A 15,300-nucleotide genomic window follows, 5' to 3' on the forward strand; every position below is an offset into this window, starting at 1 on the left:
TTACTACTTTTACCTTAAGACCCTACGTTTCTTGAGTAAAAATGACAGCAAGGCCTAGAGAATACAGGGAGTGTCATCGCGCCTATTCAACTCTCTATTCCCTCTCAATCACTAGAGTCTAAACTAGAGTGGACAGCATGCAAGGAGGATCTCGCTGCTACCCGTGCCTGGAAACAATCGTCCTTGGTGCAATAGAGTATCGTATATAAGCTCACATACTTCGTCGCAACGACTACAGTGGTAGTATAGAGCCATTTTTGCTTATCACCGCGCTTGTATAGCGCTCCTTTCTACATTAAACTTTCTTACAAAATGGACTCGTCTAACAACTATCTCCTATATTGCTTTTGCAAATAAAAACACTCGAACAATCATGCAAGACGGAAGCATACTAGGAGTCCGCTCATCCCTAAACACTGAAATAACGCTATGAGTCCCATTGCTGTTTCTCCACGTTCTCTCTCATATTTCGACGTAATGAGGACAGTGGGGTGTAGAACTGTTTTCGATTATCATCGCTCCTACACTGCGTTTTGTTCCATCTCATCTTATGAAAAATGGGTTGGTGTACACGCTATCTGCTGCATGACCACACGCAGGAACCAGACAGCTCATTTTGCATCTAACGAGTATCACGTCTGGCCTATAACGAGCATACAAGGTAAGTCATCATAACCACTTTGTAACATAGCTGTGTTGCAAAACAAAATTGTAGCAACAAGGCAGACAGGGCTTATGCACAAATGGAAAGACTTAACGCAAAAGGGACTCTTCACTCCCCTCCATCAACAAGATACGTCAACATATACCGTCTGTTTGTCTCCTATCTTTAGTGCGATACGACGCGTCTACACTAAAGAATCACCTCAGGGAGCTTATATGGGTGAACTTCGTTTATCGGTGGCGAGGGAAATACAACGTTGTATCCACCCTCTTCTATTAAGTTCAATGGGGGTAACAGGGAGGCACGCTTACCTGTGACGCCTCCATTAGTTCCCACACTTGTAGTTTGAATGTCCTCCAGATGCAGAGGTGTCTCGACTGAACTTCCCATGCTTTTACAATATTCACAGCAGCTTGTGGGATACCCCGTTGCTGTGGCTCTTCCCACCTCTGTTGTAGTAGACTTTACTTTACGATCAAATTCTCTCGATTTTTGGAGAGTGCTTTGGATGCTTTTCCTTGCAAGGTGGTACGGGAGGCGTACTCCACGGTGCAGCTAGTGCAAATCCTTGGCCAGAAATCCATAATCCAGCTCGGGTGCCGCGTGCCATAACTCCTAGTACTTACGCCCCTCATGCCCATAGATAGACTCCGTATCTAGATAGTGGTTTGAACTCGATGCTTCTAGTTCTCGATCTCAGTGGGTAATGATTATAAAATGATCTATGACCCAATTCTTAAGACGTATCCAAATATCCCTAACATCCATTATATACATATAATCCGTTCGTGGCTCATACATCATCCAATTTTTGAATAACCTTTTGTGCTCTCTCAATAACCGTAGTGTGGTCAACAGTTTTTAACTTAATAATAGGTTGTATCCCCCTAATTTTGTTACATCATGAGTTGTCCGTAATACCGTATACATATCTAATGGCTCCCTAAGCGATTTCCTGTTTATTTCCCTTGTATAAGGGCACGTCCCTAGATACGCATTTCTACATGTTTCATTATAGTTGTAAATTCCCATGTATCCTTACTATTATTCAAATTAATGTATTATTCCATATTCTAAGTTCTCTTTTAGAACCTTTTTTGAATCAACGTATTTGTAGTCCTCTAAATATCATCAGTTAAATCCCTCTCAATGAGATGGATTTTACCATTGTTTCTCATATAATCCTAGATTTTTCCCATCATGTATCATATGGAAAATACACCTACATGCCAGGTGTCTTCTCACACCTTCCCTTAAGGGAGTGTGTGTGTGTGTGTGTGTGTGTGTGTGTGTGTGTGTGTGTGTGTGGAAGACAAGACAACAACCTGTTTTGCATAGTGAAAAGACAAAAGAGTCAAGGTAAAGGATAGAAAGAGAACATTATAGAATTAAGGAAGAGTTTGAGTATGTAGGTAAAGCACCTACGAAATTTCATAAAAAGTATATAAGAGCTTTGATAAGAAATGACAATAATGTTTTTTCAAAAAGAAAATTTGCAAAACAAATTAGAGCTTGGTGAAGTCCTGATAAGCATCTCTTTTATTGAATAGGAGAGTCTGCATACCTACCAACATCCAACAAGAAAACATGGTAAGGACCAGCTTAACTTTAATTGGGAAGACAGGTGTCATAAACACCCCTCCCTTGTTATCAGGGTCAGAATAAAATAGTAGCTTAAGCACAGACTTAAACAACTCGATGTGGACTTTAAAGGTGTAAAAAAAGGGCCTAGAGAGAATTTGAAAAAAAAGAAAAATTGATTTAAAAAGTTAGTTTTAAAAAATTAATTAAAATAACTAGGGGGAAATCAAGTGAAATTAGGAAAAATTATGAGGAAGGAAGAGGAAAAAATAGGGAAGAAATTTGGTTAAAGATGCGGGGGGGGGGGGGAGGGGGGAGAGAGAGAGAGAGAGAGAGAGAGAGAGAGAGAGAGAGAGAGAGAGAGATTTAGAGCTTTAAGAAAGAAATTGAAAAAAATTAGCTGGAATCATGAAAAATTAGAGAGTGTTTGTCTGATAGAAGGAAATGGAATTAGAAAAAATAGGAAAAGGGGAAATTAAGAAATTAAGTGGATGCAAAAGAAAAAGGAGAATAGTAAATGTTTGTGTGTGTGTGTGTAGAGCACCAGGAAACTCCATGGACGTCAACAATTGCCAAATGAGATGTAGTAATCTCTACTTTTTTAAACCATTTTTTATCAAGTTAACCATTTCAAAGATACTAGTTAAAGCTACGGCAGTATTGTTGCAACAACAGTAAGGTATAAGAAAAAATTTGGAGAAGACTATTTTGTAAGATTGGCCAATGGGTCTTTTAGATTGGAAGTGGATAAATTTGGATACACAAAAAGTAAGTATTTTTGTTTTATCAAACTTAGCCGAGGTTAAACTCCCATCCCCTAGAATGTCAATATAGAGATTCATGAAATTTGTGGATATCATTACCATTTTATCCAAAATAGATAATAATGGAATTATGAATGGTTTCTTTTATCTCAACAAGAGGTATATGATAAATCCAAAAAGAATTATTTTGATCTCTGACAACGTTTGGATGTAGAAAATCTTTTATAAGATTACTGTTAATACATAGGATGTCATCTATGTACCGAAACATGTGTTTGAAGAGTGGTAATAAATCTGCTCTACCAAGTTTCATGAGCATTAAAATGAATGAAGACTCGTACCAAAAACAATGGTGAGCATGAAAAACCCACTAGGATTCCTTTAACTTGTTTCTAAAATCTGTCCGCACATTGTATAAAACCATGAGTGATAAGCCAAGATTCTACTAATTTGATTAATCTATTGTGGTCTAGGAAAATTGAACCCCACCTTTGCAAGTATGGTTACCAATCCATCATCTCCATGTAGAGGTAAAGATTCATAGCACTTCACTATATCATCACACAAAAAAGAATCAATTTTAGAAGTAAAATTAAGAGACAACTCAAATATGGAGTTAGTTGTCCATTGTAATGAAGTATCAACTTTTAAAAAAGGTTTAGCAATAAAGGCTTTGTTATGGGCCCATTCTTTCAATACATCCATTAGTAGTGTATAGATATTCATAAGAAGTTTGACCAAGATGGAGTAAATACAGCTATGAGCATTAGTAATCCATCTGTGAGAACCTTTGCATGGCTTAAAAATTGAACTCAAGAAAGGAAGATTGTTGCTTGATGGAACCACACTTGGCAAAAGAGGAAGTAAATCGTTCAAAATATTAGACGAGACCCATGAAGGGTTGACCCATGTATTTTCTTCCATATAAGGGTTAAAGTTCAGTCCATTGAATATTACACTAGACATAGAGTGGATCTAGTCAATGCATTCAAATACCAAAGTATTAGAGCATTTGTTTGATCTTGAGATATAAAAATGTTACTTCTTGGACTTGCTAGTATTGAAAGTTTTAAGTGGGGAAGCACAATCATTTAAGAATGAGGACTTAGGCATGTTCAAATTGCAAAGAGAGAATAACTCATCCCAAAAATTACAAAGGTATTTGAAAGCCAAAAGAAATGATAAGGTTCATAAGGAACATGATTTAAACCCTTGCAACATGTTCATCTGATAACTTTGTACGAAAGATTTTAATATCTGATGTCTAAACATGAGATCCCATTTTAATTGTTGACACTTAGAACAGTCCCATCAAAAGACAATGTGATAAGAAAAAGCTTTCTAAACCATCAATAATTTTGCTACATTTTAAGCATTGTATAGTAGAGCCTATTGCCAACTTGTCTATTTCTTAGGTAGAATTGTAAAGCTATCTTAAATCAATTATAATCAAATGTTCTTCTTGATAATATATCTAAGTTTCTTTGCATGACACCATGACACCAATAAGTTTTCAACTATTTGAGGGAAATTATGTTTCCATGGTGTTTTTTTTTTGCTAAAAAAGTCGTCTTTTAAACATGATATGTGGTGGCATCAAATTGACTACAAAGGAGTGCATCAATTGCTCTCTTCACCATAATGGATCATCTTTCATCTACCAACATTAGTATATCTGACCATACTATTAAATGTACTTATGGAGAGTTGTAAAGAAAAATCATTGTCCTACATACTTGTTTGCAAGTTTGCCTCTAGAAGTAGTTTTCAAGTAATTTGAAACTACAAGGTTGATGCTAGCATTGCATGTCCCCTTGCATGCACACCCTATATTGCAATTCAAAAGTAGATAGAACTAGTAGTCTGTAAAAATCGTATATTTTTAGACAAAATTTTAAAAAGGTTCTTTTAACGGACATGATATTCACATCACCCAATGTCTCTTAAGTTACTTAATGATACCAACATTGGGAAAACAAGATTGCAAAGAGACATCAAAGGGAAACTACACTGATTCAAAATCAATTGGTATAAGGTGCACTATGTCTATGGGTAAGGAAAGATATTTCAAACTTTTTTTTTCTTCACATCAATAAGGCAATGTTGCTTAATGATAGGCATCTAGAAGGATAATTTTAACATCATCCAAACAAAAATGGAAATTGATTGACATCACACAAGGATGCAAGCTAAGAGTGATAAAGCTATGGTGGCCACATGTGATGTTCAAAAGGTAGAAATTTTTCACTTTTAGGAGCTATAGTGTTATCACTAATTATAGCAACAATCTGGTCTCTCTACATAGAAATGTCAAACAACACTCTTGTTTGAGCAAATTCTAACATAAAGTTATGCTTCATTACTAGGAAACTTATTTATAAAAGATTAGATAATCAAGCATGTAAACAAACCCATATGGAAAAGAAACCTACACTAAATTTTTTGACAAGAAAGCTTTGAATGAAGACATCTTTGCATTGATTAAAGAACTCATTGATATCATTGAGGACCTCACTTCTATATCATACCCACCATTGTACCTTACAAGTTCTTTTTCTCATATTTTCAATCATAAAATCTACCCTTAATGTGTGGGGGTTAAAGGCCACTGTACCTTAACCCTAGTTATGTACAATACTCAAACACATATATATATGGATGACATAGAAGATTAGGATGTTCTGCACCTACTAAAACTTGTGTGGCTCTCTCTTCTGGCTCTCCCTCTCTCACACCTTCCATTCCGCTTTCGTTGTTGAGATCTCTCGACTAGTATCAGAACACAGGTGTTCTAGCTGAGCCCAAGTGTGTGTCTGGAGCCCGAAGTCTACTACTGCTGCAACTCTATGGGAGGAAGGAGAAGCCCCATTGGGTGACTTTACTTGCATCTTGGTGTGTAGAGACCTTGTAGAAACCTTTGGAAAGTTCTTTGAGTGGTCTTTTGCAAGCCAACAGGTGGTTTGGGAGGCAAAAGATAGTCTATTTTCGACCTAAGAGTCTTGTGATGAAGATATCTTTCTCTAGAATCTGAATCTCACCCTGAGATCCAAAAAAAAAGTTGTAGAAAACTTTGAGTACTTCAATTTTCTTTTTTACATCTCTGTCATCCAAGTTTTCAGTGAAAAGTTACAGCTCCTACAAAAAGTGATGAAATTCAAGTTCCCGCATGGATTTTGTGTGTTGGATCTCCATATCCAGGCCACCATTTGTAGTTCTGATAGTCCCAATGGATTTAGAGTGGTCCAAAACTTCTACTTGTGAAGCTACTTCCGGTTCCGTGAAGTTTTGAAGCTGTTGTGAAGCTCTGTCTACTCCAACGTCTTCATTTCATCATTTCCTCTGTGGTTGGGATCTCAACATCCGGGCCTATCCCGTTCGATCTAAGACTACCTCGAACATCTGTCTACAAAGCTGCTTGTTATTCCAAGAAAAATCAAGGGAGTTGTGATTCTTTGTGTTTTTCCGTCTCATCTCTTTGTAAGAAATTTCTCAAAGTTTCCAAGACCTTCTCATTGATTGACACATGGCATTTTGGCTAAGGTTAAGTTTCCTAAGGTTTTACTTGCAAGTCAATTGCAAGGGTTGACTCCTCGTTTCTCATCCATCGGTTGGGACTTTGGAGTTCCAGCAAAAGAGAGACATTTGCAGATTTTCTTGCTGAGTCCGATTATGCAGTGACACCCATGTTTTGAGGCATCCCAAGTTCTATTTTCACTAGCGACGATCATTGTCATGGGGCCATGATTTTTCTGATATACCTTATCCAAATCACTTTGGTTGTAGCCTGAGCCATGTGTGCTCATTCATGGTTTGCATTGGGTTGCAATGGATGCTTTATAGGACATTTGGATGCATTGCGATCCTTGTTGGATGCGCTGATAGGCCGGGCCAGCAGCTTGCCTTGTGGGATGCTTTACTGATAAACGTTTAGCACACATATGCTAATTGAGGGACAACCTTAGCATATTGCAATGGATGCACAGGTTGTGCTATGATCTCTTGCATGAGATTTTCATGGACAACATTTGTCACGGACAACATTTATGCTTGAGGCACTTGTTAAATTACACGGCGCAGTGGAACAAAAACTGAACAAAGAATAGAGAGTACATAGCAAACTGGACACGAACAAACTTTTTCTTCAATACTGATGTACTACAAATGATGGCTCCATCCATCTGTGCGCTCCCACAGTGGAGCTTCGATGGCAATCTAGACAGATACTAGGTGCAGAGCTACTAGGTGGAAGATCTGTGCTGGAAGATCTAATCTGATTTGAACTGATCTGATACAATGGACTGGGGAGGTCACCTCTTTATAGCTATGAGGGTGGTAGTCAGATCAATGTAGTTAATGGAACTTACCAGTCAACCTCGTCGATGAAGCTGACTAGTCAACCTAGTCGATGGAACCGACTAGTCGTCCTTGGAATATTCAAGGAATATTCCTTATACCATCGCCTCAGGGGCTGTCACCCCCAACCCCCCAACTAAGAGCCAACTAGCCCCTAGACCCCAGCAAGAGTAAGAGGCTCCCACACAATCACCTTTCTACCATCAACGGTCTCATTGATAGACCTCATCTGACATGCAAGTCAGGATCCATCCAGTGTCCCCGGCTCACACATGGCTTTTGCTCATATGGGAGCCTTACAACTTGAGCACCTTAGACCACTGGTGGATACCAGGAGGGTGGGGCATTGAGCATATCTAACACCCCCCCTCAATGTAAACCTATAGGTGAAGTACATTCTCGGCCCAATGCCGAGTCTCTGAAGATGACCTTGAAGCTGGTCCTTCCCGAGTGCCTTGGTGGAGATATCTGCTCCATTTTGCTCCATTGGACAGTAGACCAATTCCACTATCCCATCGTCCTTGATCAAATCACGCACATAGTGATACTGAATCTCTATCTGTTTTATGTGTGCATGAAACACTGGATTTTTAGCAATGGCCATGCAACTTTGATTATCACACCTCACCACAATTGCCTCATCCTCTTGCACTCCCATGTGCCATAAGATCCTCCTTAGCCTCTCTGCTTCACAAGCGACAAAACATGTTGCCTTATACTCAGCCTCGGCAGAAGACAATGCCACTGTTGGTTGTTTCTTACTGATCCAAGAGAAGATACCTGAACCTAAAGAGAAACAATATCCAAAAATTGATTTCCTGGAATCAACATCCCCATCCCCAATCTGAGTCACAATGACCAGCCAAGGAAGTGCCCGTACCATAGGTGATGCCATAATCAAGAGTGCCCTTCACATACCTGAGCACCCGTATCCCTGCATTCCAATGATTCTTTTGGGGCTTATTGGAGAACCTTCTCAAAACGCGAATAGCAAAACTGATGTCCGGTCTCGTGTTGCACAAATAGATGATACTACCAACCAACTTCCTATACCTCCTGATGTCTACTGGTGGTGAGGCATCCTCCATAGATAGTCTTGCATTTACCTCCATAGGTGTAGCTATCTCCTTGCATGCGGACAGGGGACGAGCATTTTCTGAGCGAAATCTTCCGAGCGTCCGAGCGAAGGGAAAAAAAAGCTTCCAACTATGCATAAATATGGCAAAAATCGATCAGAAGAAAACATAGTTTCACTTAGAAATATGCAAAGTATTATAGCAATGCCTATTTTATACAAAAATCTTTAGGTGAATCTGTAGGAATGGTGAGAGCATAATGGGATGGATTTTGAAGAAACCCACATGTAGAGTAGATTTCTCTATGAAAATTCCCTTATGATCCTTCTTACAACTTTTACTTAATAGGGGGCGACATTGAAAACCCTCTCTCAACCTATCTTCATGAAAGAGTTTCTTCAAAGAAAACTCATTGAAGCAAGCCATCCAGGTAGTTTCGCCAGCGAAACCCCTTTGAAGTAAGTCTCCCAAGGTAGTTTCGCTGGAAAATTCCCTTATGATCCTTCTTACAACTTTTACTTAATAGGGGGTGACATTGAAAACCCTCTCTCAACCTATCTTCATGAAAGAATTTCTTCAAAGAAAACTCATTGAAGCAAGCCATCCAGGTAGTTTCGCCAGCGAAACCCCTTTGAAGTAAGTCTCCCAAGGTAGTTTCGCTGGCGAAACTACCTTGGACAGCACTTTTAAAAGTGACATAACTTTCATATCCAATGTCCAAATATAGTCATTCAACCACTCAAATTGATCGGAACACCCCATTTGAGCACATCTATGGAGTTATATTTTGGAAAATCTTTCATATATAGTATTAAATATTACATGTATTTTATGAGAGTGATATATAAGCCCAAGTTAATACTTATTTATAGTAATTTAAACTTCTTTAGAAACATGTCCATAAATATGCTATAAAAACACTAAAAAGATATTGCCATATGATATAAATGTGTTAATAAGTAATTATATATGCATAGTATTATTACATTGAGAGTGATTATGAGGAATGTTTCTTAAAGGAATCAACACTTTTTTAAGGTAATAATAGGGGTACAAAGGGATGTCTCTAAATAAGAAAATTATGTTGTGTAAAAATGAATGAGTGACTAGTCTGTATATTTTTATGATAAAGGGATCTAGTTCTAGTGAAAATAAAAGTGTAAAAACCATGTTTCCTAAAGAAAAACATTTTTAAAAATCTCTTGAAAAACACGCTCGGATAAACTTGCTCATAGGTTTTTGCTCGTAAAATTGACGCATCCCATGCGGACATATCAAATGCCTTCAAGGTCTCCCTTGCATATTTCTGCTGAGAGATCAAGACCTTGCCTGCTGGCTCAAGCCCGACTTCAATCCCCAAACAGTAGTGCATCAAGCCTAAGTTTGTCATCTCAAACTCCATGCTCAATGCCTTTCTAGTCTGTTGGATCATGTCTTCATAGTCACCTGTAATAAGGAGATCATCCACATATAGAACAATAATAGCAGATTTTCCACCTTTCCTATACACATACAAGTTAGCATCTGAGGCACATCTTTTGAAGTTTAATTTATGAAATAATTTGTCTATCTTTTGGTACCATGCTCTTGGGGCCTATTTTAGCCCCTGTACAAAGCCTTCTTCAGCTTACATACCTTGTTCTCAGAATGGGGGGCCTCAAACCCAGGTGGCTAAGCCATGTATACCTCCTCCTTGAGGTCACCATTCAAGAATGCTGATTTAACATCCATTTGATAAACTAGCCACTTTTTATGAGCATCCACCAATAGTACTATGTGAATTGTCGTCATTCTGGCAGTTGGAGCAAAAGATTCCTGAAAATCAAACCCTTCAACCTATGAAAATCCTTGTCCAACCAATCTGGATTTGTACTTTTCCAAAGTCCCATCAGCCTTGTACTTTACCTTCCAAACCCACTTCGTGCCAATAACCTTTCTATTGGGTGGTCGATCTACCAACTCATATGGGAATGTAAGAGGATGAGGCAACTGTGCTAAGGTGCGATAATCAAAGTTGTATGGCCATTGCTAAAAATCCAGTGTTTCATCCACACACAAAACATATAGAGATTGAGTATCACTATACGAGTGATTTGATCGAGAATTGGAATGGTGGACTTGGTCTACTATCCAATAGAGCAAAATGGAGCAGATATGTCCACCAAGGCACTCGAAAGGATTAGCTTCAGGGTCATCTTCAGAGACTTGGCATTGGGCCGAGAATGTAGTTCACCTATGGGTTTACATTGAGGGGGGTGTTAGATATGCTCAATACCCCACCCTCCTAGTATCCACCAGTGGTCCAAGATGCTCAAGTTGTAAGGCCCCCATATGAGGAGAAGCCATGTGTGAGCTTGGGACACTGGATGGATCCTGACTTGCATGTCAGATGAGGTTTATCAATGAGACTGTTGATGGTAGAAAGGTGATTGTGTGGGAGCCCCTTACTCTTGCTGGGGTCTAGGGGCCAGCTAGGGGGTCAGGGGCGAGAGCCCTCGAGGCGATGGTGTAAGGAATATTCCTTGAATATTCCATGGATGACTAGTCGACTTCACCGACTAGGTTGATTGGTCAGTTCCACCAACTACGTTGATCCGACTAAGGAATATTCCTTGAATATTCCATGGATGACTAGTCGACTTCACCGACTAGGTTGATTGGTCAGTTCCACCAACTACGTTGATCCGACTACGGCCCTCATAGCTATAAAGAGGCGACCTCCCCAGTTCATTGTATCAGATTAGTTCAAATCAGATCACAAACATGCACATGTTCATATGGAAAATCTTTTTTTTAATCTTTTAAATTAATTTAGACATGCATAGGTATATATTATCTTTACAATATCAATTCTTTAACAATCACAAATCCGCTCCTAGATCCCATGAATTTTTTGTAGTGCAAATGTGTCAACAATCTTTGTTGGATCAAATACACCAATGGTGTACTACCCTACACTTTGTCAACTCCTCCTTTCCATGAGATGAGAGTGGTTCATGCATATACACTTATATGTGCCTCTAGAACATCCCCATGAATAGTGCAAGGGGAGAATCCCTTTGCATTCTTTGTCCTTGCTAAACACGATGCTCGCAGCCCAAAATGATCATGTTCGATGGAAATTTGACAATGATAATAAGTAGATCATTAATGTTTCTTAATAAGCTTTCATCTAGGAACCTAAATAAACTCTATCTCTAAAACCAATGCTTGAATTCCCTTGTCATGATAATTGGAAACTCCAATGAATTTGCGAGAACGAGGTCCATGCACCAATTAATCCTTCATTAAATTGACATTTTACACCCAAATTGACATTGCATGCAATATTTCATCTTCTTGGAACCTAGTGATGTACTTAATATCTCTTAGAAAAAACCCCTCTCTATTTTCATTAAGAAGACATGGAAGTCTATTTTCATTAAGAAGACATGGAAGTTTGTAGATTATCTCTTATGTTATACCCTCTTCAAAACGTTTCTTGCTCTTCTATGGACAATTTTGTATGTTATTCTTGACCTGCGAGGCATAGTCCTCTATGCTCCTTTGTGTGCTCATTGAGGAATTGTCTTAAACCTAGGGTGGTCACTCAATACAACATGTAACATAGTATGTTTGTTAATGGGAAGATTTTTGTTCTTTCAATATGTGGCCACCACTGGCAAGTGCCTCCAATCCATGAGAACAGGGAGTGGCCTTTTATCTAGGACCACCAAGTCATTTTTATTGGGATCTTCTAAATTGGACTACCACATATTGGAAAACCCTTCCAATAGAAGCTGCTTTAGATTCAATTCAAAGATTTGTGGGTTCTCTTGTAGTAGACCTTTCCTCTTCGGATCCATCTAAGGATCCACGATTGGAAGTTGATAATTTTGCCTCTTTATCCTCTTCCACATCCGTAGGTTGATTTGTAAAATGATAAGAAAGGTCCCACAAAAGAACAAAATCAATGGTAATAGGTGAAAGTCAAAGTAAAAAACCTAGAAAGAAACCACAACTATACATAGCTACTTAAAGTTTCTTAAAATATATATTTTTGAAGTATTGACAAAATATAATGAATTTTTTATCTTCCTTCAATTTAGATATCTCATTCCAACTTTAAGCTGGTGACCTTGAATGATATCTTACTCTCTATCATACAATACATGCAAACATACTTTTATTATTGAATCCTACCATCTCAACCTCCTCAATAGTTGACTTGCTACTTCATGTATTACTTATTTTTATTGTGCTTCAATCCACCTTCAGAATTATCTCTTTGGGAAAAGGAAGAACATTTCCTTGCTATCTAGATGAATTCTTAGCCCACAATAGTCCTTGTAAGTTCTTCTATCCCAATGCTTCCTAACTTGCTGTAATATTCATCTCTTGATCAAGCACATCCACATTATGTCCACATCATGTACAAGTTGTTGAGCAGTTTTCCTTTGTAAAGCGATAGGGTTAAAGCATGATTAATGGGTTCCATATTTTTAATAATACAAACTAGTTGAATTGTTTGTTAATATTTAAATGTGAAGGGTCCTTGAATGGCCATTTCAGCTCCAAAGTTGAAAGTGTGACTAGTTTTATATAGAATGTGTCATTTGTCCTATTTTTAATATTCATCAAATGTACCCCTGCTATGTGAGGAACATGGGAAATTGTAAATCATACTCGTTGACTCCTAATTGATCATTGATGAGATCTCAATATTGAAGACATAGTTGGATGATATTAGAATAAAAGCTTTCAAAAAATGATGGAAGGGACTTAGTGCTAAGCAGAATGTTGGCAAAGATTTTGTCTCTAGAAGATGAGTATGATGACCAAGAGAACATCTACTTTTTTTCATACTCTTTTTTCTTTGATGATGTATAGCTTATAATTCTTATGTGCTTCCTTGTAGGCATAAAATGTATATATATGTACATGCAATAATCTATTGTGTTCCTCTTCTTTGATAAAGTATACCTTGTAATTCTTATGTGCTTCCTTGTATGCAGAAAATAGATATGAAAATGATCTATTATATGCCTTCTTAACATGCATAAATGACTTGTAGTTAAGAGAAGTCATGTTAATAATAAATGAAACTTGTGCATGGGACCATCTTATTGGCATTTTCTTTGCTATTCTTTAAAAGTACCTTAGTTAGAACTATCTCAAAAGTGTCTCCATTAGTGACAAGTTCATTTTTCATGTGTATTATAGACTGAAGCCCAATATAAAGCAACTAGTAGGCCATTGTTTCAATTCTAGTGTGGAGAACATCTTTGTTGGCCATAGGTAATTAAAGAATGAAAATAGGATTAGCCATATCAGCTTCCCTCTATGTGCTTCATATACTCTTGATCATTTAAATTTTATGCACCAACAAAGAAATCTAGGCATGTCACAATAGGCAATAATATGGAGCCTGTTGACCTGTATCAAAATCCTCAAAAACTAATGAAACTTCTCATCAATAATTCTTAAATGAGCCTGAATGATTTTTTTTTGTTTGGGCACAACCACCACTTGTGCTTAAAAATTTTGAAAAAATATGATTAGAGTGGAGAAGGATGAAAATCAATTGTGACTTCACAACGAGAGTATTAAGAAATTGGATTAAGAGTTGGAGGGTACACAATGATACCTTCTTCATGTGGGCCATAGCCTCTAAAAATTTTAATAAAGTGGGATGCATGGAGGCAAGTGTACTTGTAGATAAAAGGACACGCTCAGTGCACCCAACATATGCAACGAAAATAGTCCTAGCGACAAAAGTTGTACCAAAATCACTTGAGGGAATTGGATTATGGTTATGCAGAAATAGAGCATGTTGAAAACATGACAACATAATCCAAGTTCTTTATCATGCCATTTTATATGCAATCTTTTTGTTTTGTTGGGAGCTTTTCATACCATTTCATGGATGGTGGAAATGTCTTCCTATTTTGCTGAGAGATTTCACGTGGCCTTATTTTCAATATCACATATCAAAGCTGTCATAGCATTTCTACTTGCATATTATGATGTAATAAGTTCATCAATTTAATGTCAAACATATGCTTATGTTCATGTGGTGACATGTTCGACAATGGAAGTGGTTCATCAAGCCTCATATTATTCAAAAATTTGAAGTGTGTTTTTCTATTTTAGTATTTTCAAGAAGCCCTTAAGGAGAGAAGAAAAGAAATACCATCTTAGGGCCTTAGCACATGGATGGGACTAGCATGGGTTTAGGATGGGAATATTTTTGTCATCATTACTCCCATCCTACACCAAGCGGTCTAGGATGGATTTAGAATGGGAGTAGCCACTTTTTCTCCCATCCTGGACCATGGCCTCTAGACCCTGGCAGACAAATTGGTTCCCCTTTTTTAGGAATTCAAAAACCTAGAAGGATGACATGTGTCCTTATCCCCGGGAATAGGATAGAAATATGCATGGGACCACCTTTTCCCATTCCCATCCTATTTCTTCCCATGTGCCAAGCCCCTTAGAACTTGTATTCGTTGAGTGATCAAATTTTCAAGCTAGTGTTGTTTCAACATAAATCATGAATCACGATCACAACTTCCATTGTTAATATCATAGAATATCTTTTGCATCAATCGTGTTAGAACTTAGATGATTTGGGATCCTTCAATGCATTTTTAGTATGAGGTGCAAAAAGAGTTCCAAGATAAAAATATCTTGCCTAGTGCAATTATATCCCTTTTAAAGACTAGAATATTTCCAATCATACAAACTCAAATTTTTGTTGTTCTAAATTTCCAAAAGAATTTTTAATTGTTAGGACTTCTACACTCACATAAGATATTTTAATATAGTATTCGCATGCCCACTAAGAAATTTTCCTTTGTAAGACTAGAATATATCCAATCGT

The sequence above is a fragment of the Dipteris shenzhenensis genome, chromosome 11 (genome assembly GCF_047967505.1).
Source record: "Dipteris shenzhenensis isolate YYH24624 ecotype China chromosome 11, Dip_SZ_1.0, whole genome shotgun sequence".
Taxonomy (NCBI): Eukaryota; Viridiplantae; Streptophyta; class Polypodiopsida; order Gleicheniales; family Dipteridaceae; genus Dipteris; species Dipteris shenzhenensis.